The 6,768-nt window shown below is 43.6% G+C and overlaps 1 long non-coding RNA gene across 1 annotated transcript; it reads right to left on the bottom strand.

Annotated features, from left to right (window-relative positions):
• Nucleotides 1-233: 233 nt before the first annotated feature.
• Nucleotides 234-5,388, bottom strand: LOC125757930 (uncharacterized). The gene is made up of 3 exons (XR_007415567.1): nucleotides 5,221-5,388; nucleotides 1,333-1,632; nucleotides 234-369 (listed from the first exon to the last, which is right to left on the bottom strand). It is a non-coding gene; the product is annotated as an uncharacterized LOC125757930 (long non-coding RNA).
• Nucleotides 5,389-6,768: the final 1,380 nt, after the last annotated feature.

Raw genomic sequence — 6,768 nt, 5'->3', positions numbered from 1 at the left:
CATGTACTGTGTCCTTTCGTAAACCCTGTGCTCTTATTACAAAAGTATATCTCCTGTGGTTGCTAAATAGCTATGACATTTTCATGGGTGGGACCAGTCCATCTGGTAGTTAGTATCCTGGCTGTGAATAATGGTGGGTGTTGGGGAAGCAACATAAATGAGTCACAAAACAAATTAGACTTAGAAGAAGTTTATTTGCTGTAAGCGCACGACAACTGCATTTATTCTAGTAGAGTGTGTGTGATCTCATCATTTATTGCAATAGTGGGAACAATGTCAGAAAATACTCGGGGGCCTTGGGGTCACATCACTGTATGTTCTGCAATATGGTGTTGAATGGAGTTTCCAGTGCAGTCTTCTGGCTCTCTGCTGAAAGTAAAAATAGGAGCAAGACAAAGGCAATTTAAAAAAAATGCCCCCACCTCCCCGAAGGGAATCGTGAGGAAATGCGAATGCATTTCTTGCGCCGAGAGTACACGGCGCAGTAATTTTAATGGCGTAAATTAATGACGAGACGAGGATTTGTACCGTAACCATTTATTTACACATTCATCAGCACCTGTTTGTGTTGTCATTGTACCTGACGGCCACAATCTCAGCCTTGTGGTCGCCGTTGGCGTTTCACAGCGGCGTCTCGAGCACACATTTCGAGAGGCGCCCAGCCAGCGGACGGGAGAGTGGGGCGCAGGGAGGAGAGAGAGCGAACGGCGAGAGAAGGAGCGGCGAAGCACTGCACCCAATGCCACCTAGAAGAGCGGTGCGGAGCCGGCGCGCGCCCGCGCAAACCGCGGTGAGGAGGCGGAGCGCGCGCAGTCACGGGGGGTGTGACGTCGCTGCGCCGTTGCTACAGACGCTCCTCTCCTTTCCTCGCGCCGTTGCTATGGGACGGCGGATTCAGGGTCGCTTATAAAGTGCATTCGCACTTAAAAACTGCGTACAGCAGACTGCAGGGTCGTTCTATGCTTTCCCAGTACCAAAAACTTTCTAAGGTCTTCCCCTTCAAACATTTTTACACAAAAGCAAAATTATTAGGTCGTGAGAGCAATTGTTGAGCACCGTAAATAGACGGGATCATGGTGGACGGCAATGCTTATTCAACCTGTACACATCCCAGTGGCAGTTCCACCATCGGTGACGTGTGCGGCTTTGGTTATAGCAGACATGAGTACTTTTTTGAGTCGGCGACAGAGAGAGCACTCATTATGGACACCTGAGCTCCAGTATCGACTAATGCCGTGAAAGAAATACTGACAACATGCACTTCTATTAGGTTCTTGTTCGTAGGGAGTGTCAACAGAGGATTGGGATCAGTCGAAAATGATGCAGCACTACCTCTAGGAGCTGCATGATCTCGTTTTCCGTCCGAGATGATACTTAGTTGGTCAGCATGGAATAGCGGCGTGGTTGGGGTGACGGTGAACGAGCAGTAGGGCGGCTGTTAGCAAAGTACGTACGGCTGGGCGAACACCAACGAGGGTCTGCATATGTATTAAATTGAGTTAATGGTGATGAGCAAGTAAATTGCAGCAATAATGTTCATACCTACCCGTCATTTGTGCTACAACTTTGCCCATTGTGACGACCTTGAGCAGCAAAGACATGAACACAGTGCTTGCCGCCATCTCATGAAACCTGGAAGGTTGTATGAGAGTTTGTTGTACTGACCCAGACCGCAACACTGGGAAGGGGGAGGTGGAAGCTGAAGTTGCTATGTATCATGAGTAAGCAGTGTAGAAATTTGGGCTAGTTGGTGAGCGTTCATCTTGGTTGAATTGACTGTTGGGGCAGGACACTAAGAAGAAAGTGAGACAAACAAGCACAGACTTACAAGTTTTTGTGTGACTCCAGTCTTTTATGTGAGGACTGACTGTATTAACTACAGTAAGAAGTATGCACATGCGATTAGAACATGGTGTTCGAGTTCGGTAATTTTAGAAAAAAATTGATTTTGATTGCTATTTCTTCGGACTAATAACGGATTTATGCAGGTCACTGAAGTTTTAATATCATACAATGGACAGAATTTATAAACAATGTCAGCCCACTGCAGTGGGCGGCAGGATTTTGCTGGGATAGCACGGTGAAATACAATACAAATACTTTTCAGCAAAAGTGCAAGTTAAGAAAACCTGTTTAAATAAAATGCGAAACCTTTCATTCTAGCAAATTTCATGTTGCTCATTGTTTGAATTTACGATATACCAATTATTTATTAACTGCAAAAGAACCAAAAGCCTAACGAGTCTGGCCATAAAGTGCGACAGCATGTACTTCTCCACTTAACTCGAATGCCTAGGCTGCATTGAAAGCACAGGCGTCATCACAAGGCTGGTTCTTTCTGATAGTAAACTGTATATGAGTGGAAAATTTATGCATCTTGAAGCATCCACGGAAAGCCTTACTGATTAGCGAATGAGATGTGTATCACAAGGAAATGTCGGGCAGCCTGATGTCATGGATATATAGAAATCTAGGGCTGTCAGCAGAAAGTCGAGATGCTGTGGGTTAATTTCACCTTTTGGGACATCATAGACAAGTATACATGCATGTGTGCATATATTTATTTTGTTAAACATGGTAAACTACTCATGTTTAGCGACAAAATGTGTGTTAGAAAATGCGTGACTGGCAACTGCTCCGAAAGGCTGCTTTCCTGCTCGAAAGTGAGGTTTTAGTTGCTCCAGAAGCTGCGGAAAATTGGTTACAATTGATCACATCCCTAAGTACACATTAGACCACGCCATTTGAAAGGACCTCGTGCTGGGCATGTCCCTGTTGGTAATTTCATTTTTAATGACAAGCAATAAAAAGAATTATATTATACTGCAGATCCTGCCTAATCTTTTTGAAATTTTAGTCCCTAGCCTACTGAGATCCAGAGTTATAATGGTTGACATAGATAGTAGGAATAGATCAACAGAACTAGGAGCAGATAAGAAACAGTGCTTTCCAACAGTACAGAAGTGGCAAACGTGGGCCTTTCATCCAATGAAGGTCAGCGAATATCGGCACAAAACATGTTCATTCGCAGTAGTACCCATATTTCAAAGGATCTGCCTGCCGAGGTGTCTCAATGCCGAATTAGTTGGTTTTTCTTGAGTGCATTCGATTGTTCCCGTTAATAGTTTTCATGGCCTTCCTTACACTTGTCATACACCTTTGATATGCGGTAATTCTTTTTTGTTTGTTTTAAGTAGCCGTGTTTTTTTACTCCTTACTTGTCATATGCGACGACATTAAGATGCTGTGTATGTGATTTTTTCAGATACAATCTCGTACTGCTTGCTGTGATTTCTCTTCTCATATCTCTTTTTCTTGTTTCTGATCAACTAGGTGTGTAATAGTATCCTTTGCTTGCTTTTGATAAACTAGCTATGCCATTTAACATTTACTTTGTCGTGTGCAGTGCCGAGTGCTGTCACATGCAGCAGTAAGGTTCCGTACACGGCAATTTCTCTTATGTATTCTCATGTTGTTTCATTTATTCTTGCATCGTTTTATATTCACTCCTGCCCAAGACCGACAGTACGTACGAGATAACTAAAACAAACAAACAAACAAACAAACAAATAAATCAATAAATAAATCAGATTTTCAGGTTCAAATCTGTGCTTACCAAGCTGTATTGTATGCCTAGTGCTACCTCCAAGGCAAGACTGATGTTCAAAAACATTTTCTTGGGGGAGTTGATGCTTGCTGAACAACATGATACCACGCAGAAAATTACTAGAACAATTAAGACTAACTCTAAGCTGCAGACAGACCATAAAGAAAGCTACATCGGGTGGACCATGCATTTGCATCAACCGGGCGAGGGAACACACTATTTAAGAAAAGGGTAAGAGCACATCTCTTTCTGTGAATGGTGTTCTGGTGCAATTTTATGGCATCTCTGCAAGGTATTAGAACACACAGTTTGTTCCAAAATTTAACATCGCTTCACGTATTGTGGTGTTCTAATCCTGCTTCAAGTAAAAGATCTTCAGCCTTGTCGTCTAACATAGTATTTTAAATAGGGTCCCGGAAGTGTCCTTTCAATGTGGTCATGACATTATGTCTTGGATAACATGCACTGTGAAGTACTCTTCTCTCACAGTCATTTCTTTCAAAACATGTCACAGTCTAGGAAAGCTTCCTGCAGTTAATGCTTGTTTGTGGGCTAATTGGTTTTGAAGCACAGCGAAATGATAAACGGCGCGAAATGGCACAGACAGAAGGAGACAGACGTGTGCACTGACTCGCAAATTATTTCATTTTCAGAAGTGCATGAAATATAGAGCGTTTCTTTTTTTTTATGAGTGCACATGTCTGTCTCCTTTTGTCTTTGTCTCTTCATACTATCTGTCATTTCACCATAGTGCTTCCTCGCAGTTCTTTTTTTCATGCAAAACATATTTGCAGTTCATTTCTCATATCTGTATCAGCAGCACTCATGTGTAATATGTTCAGTGACAGTAATAAAAGAAATGTGTACAATATTTCTAATAACTGTGTCTGCAAATATAATGCGTGTCTGTACTGTCCAATTATGTTGTTGAATTCAATAACCAACTTTTGTTTCATAATAATACACTTTTTTTTCTCAATATTCATGTTGCATGGGCAACAGTGGACACTACTACTTGCACTGCATGTCTGATTCAACATGACAGAGATATGCATTGAAGCTGGCATGTACCGTTTACTGCTTCTTATTTCAATTTTTCAAAACAGCACAAAACTTTTTTGGACGTTAGTTTAACCATCAGTCTATGAGAAGGAGAACTGCGCTCCCTACTTTTAATGTGATAGAGTGATCAAAGGCTTTGAAATTTTACGGATTGGCGAAGAGATAATCGGACAGGCTAAGTTACTATTTTCGAAAGACGATTTATCTTCACCGTGTATTTTTTACTGCTAAATGTTGACAGCATCCCACTAGTCTGTGTTTAAAAAAAGGGAGGGGGGGGGAGCACCCGCTATGCGCATTTCAGTGTCCTTCCTATCTAGAGAACGCCGAGGCTCCAACCGCTACTATGCGTTTCATAAGCAGTGGTACTATACAGCGCGAAAGCTGGAAGGCGGTGCATCGCGTCATAAGAAAAAGATGACAAAGGACTCTTGGGTGAACGTGCAAGAAGCAGCACCCAGTCACAAAAGACTGCAACTTTGAAACACATGTAGATTACGTGCGGAACAGAAGACCGCAGCGTAAATACCACAGGTAAGACAACTACTTACCTTAAAACAGCTAACATCCGAAGGCGTACAAGTGCCGCGTCTTCCACGCCCGCCGACAGCGGACATAAACGCCGCCGTCCCAAAAGCCCAAACATATCGGCGTCATCTCTACGGCGGGCGCGGCTTCGCTTATGGACGCCGCCATGTTGGCGTAAAACAAACAAAAACAAAAAAAAATCCCGGAAGTGCGTGTAGGTCACGTGACCATCTCCGGCCAATAGTGGCGCAGTATGGGCCCCAGCCATCCTAGGGGATATGTTTCGGATACACGCCGCTGGATGCGTTCCTCAAACAGCCGCGGAAGTGTGGACCAATACGGTGACAAACCAGCTGAAAAGATATATACAAAATACCCGTTTCACAACACACAAACTAACAAACGCGTTCTCTGTGTGATGAGTCGCTGCAGTATTATATTGCAGTGACGCAGTATTAAACATTGGCCAAATTTCCGCAATTTTAGCTAATAGCGGCCAAAATATCACGCGCGTAGCAGACGCTCGCCGCTTTGACGCGGCTTCCGCCGCGGAGAAAGCCCACGGATGGATGGATGGATGGATGCTATGAGCGTCCCCTTTATAACGGGGTGGTGACATGTCTGCCACCAGGCTCGAAGAAAAAAAAAACTTCCTTGTTTCAAGTTGGCTTAATACCTCATCTACACTGATTAAATCTATGTTATTATACAAAAAAAAATATAAATTCACGGTCCATCTCTCTGCCTCTTAAGGCAGAACCTTATTTTTCCCCACTATTTATTTTTGTACTTTATCTCTACTTTTCTGCCACCAATACTCTAGCCGTCTCTTACTTACTTCTATCGCGGACGTGTTCAGCTTTCCATTGTTGTCCCTAAAACCCAAGGCTTCCTGTAGACTCGTGCCCACACGTATACCTGGGTGAATATCGCCACATTCAATCAGTACATGTTCCATCGTTTCCTTAGTTCCCTCGCAGCATGTACATTGTTCTTCTTCGTTACTGAATCTCGCTTTATAACTACGCGTTCTAAGGCAGCCCGACCTTGCTTCAAACAGCAAAGCGCTTCCCCTTGAATTATCATCAAACATTTCCCTCCTTATTTCGTTTTTTCCCTTTCGGTAGTTACTCAGAGCCGGCTTCTTTTCCATCGCTGCCATCCAATAAGTCCTATCCGCCTCTTAATGCTCCTTGTTGCCATATCGCCCGCACTGCTAGCCGTATATTTACTCGTGAGCCCCCTAGTTCTTTTTCTCCACTGCCTGTCAACGCTTTTTATATACAAATACCTGAAAACCTTCTCTGCCCATCTACTCTTCTTCATTTTCCTCAGCCTCTCTTCGTCGAATCGCGGCAGCGCCGCGGCGCGGAAGTTCACCGCAAAAGGCCCTCGCTCCTCCCATGTATTCGCGCGGCGCTTTGGACACTCCTCCTATTCTAGGTCACTCTAGCTGAACGTCAGTATGAAAAGTTCGCGCTAGATGGGTGCATTGCTTCAATTAGCCTTCACCATACGAAATGAAAACAGTTTCAAACAACTCATTCTCAACTTCAGATGTTTTCACGGTT

Source organism: Rhipicephalus sanguineus, chromosome 3, assembly GCF_013339695.2.
Source record: "Rhipicephalus sanguineus isolate Rsan-2018 chromosome 3, BIME_Rsan_1.4, whole genome shotgun sequence".
NCBI lineage: Eukaryota > Metazoa > Arthropoda > Arachnida > Ixodida > Ixodidae > Rhipicephalus > Rhipicephalus sanguineus.
This window is presented reverse-complemented; position numbering and strand designations above follow the sequence as displayed.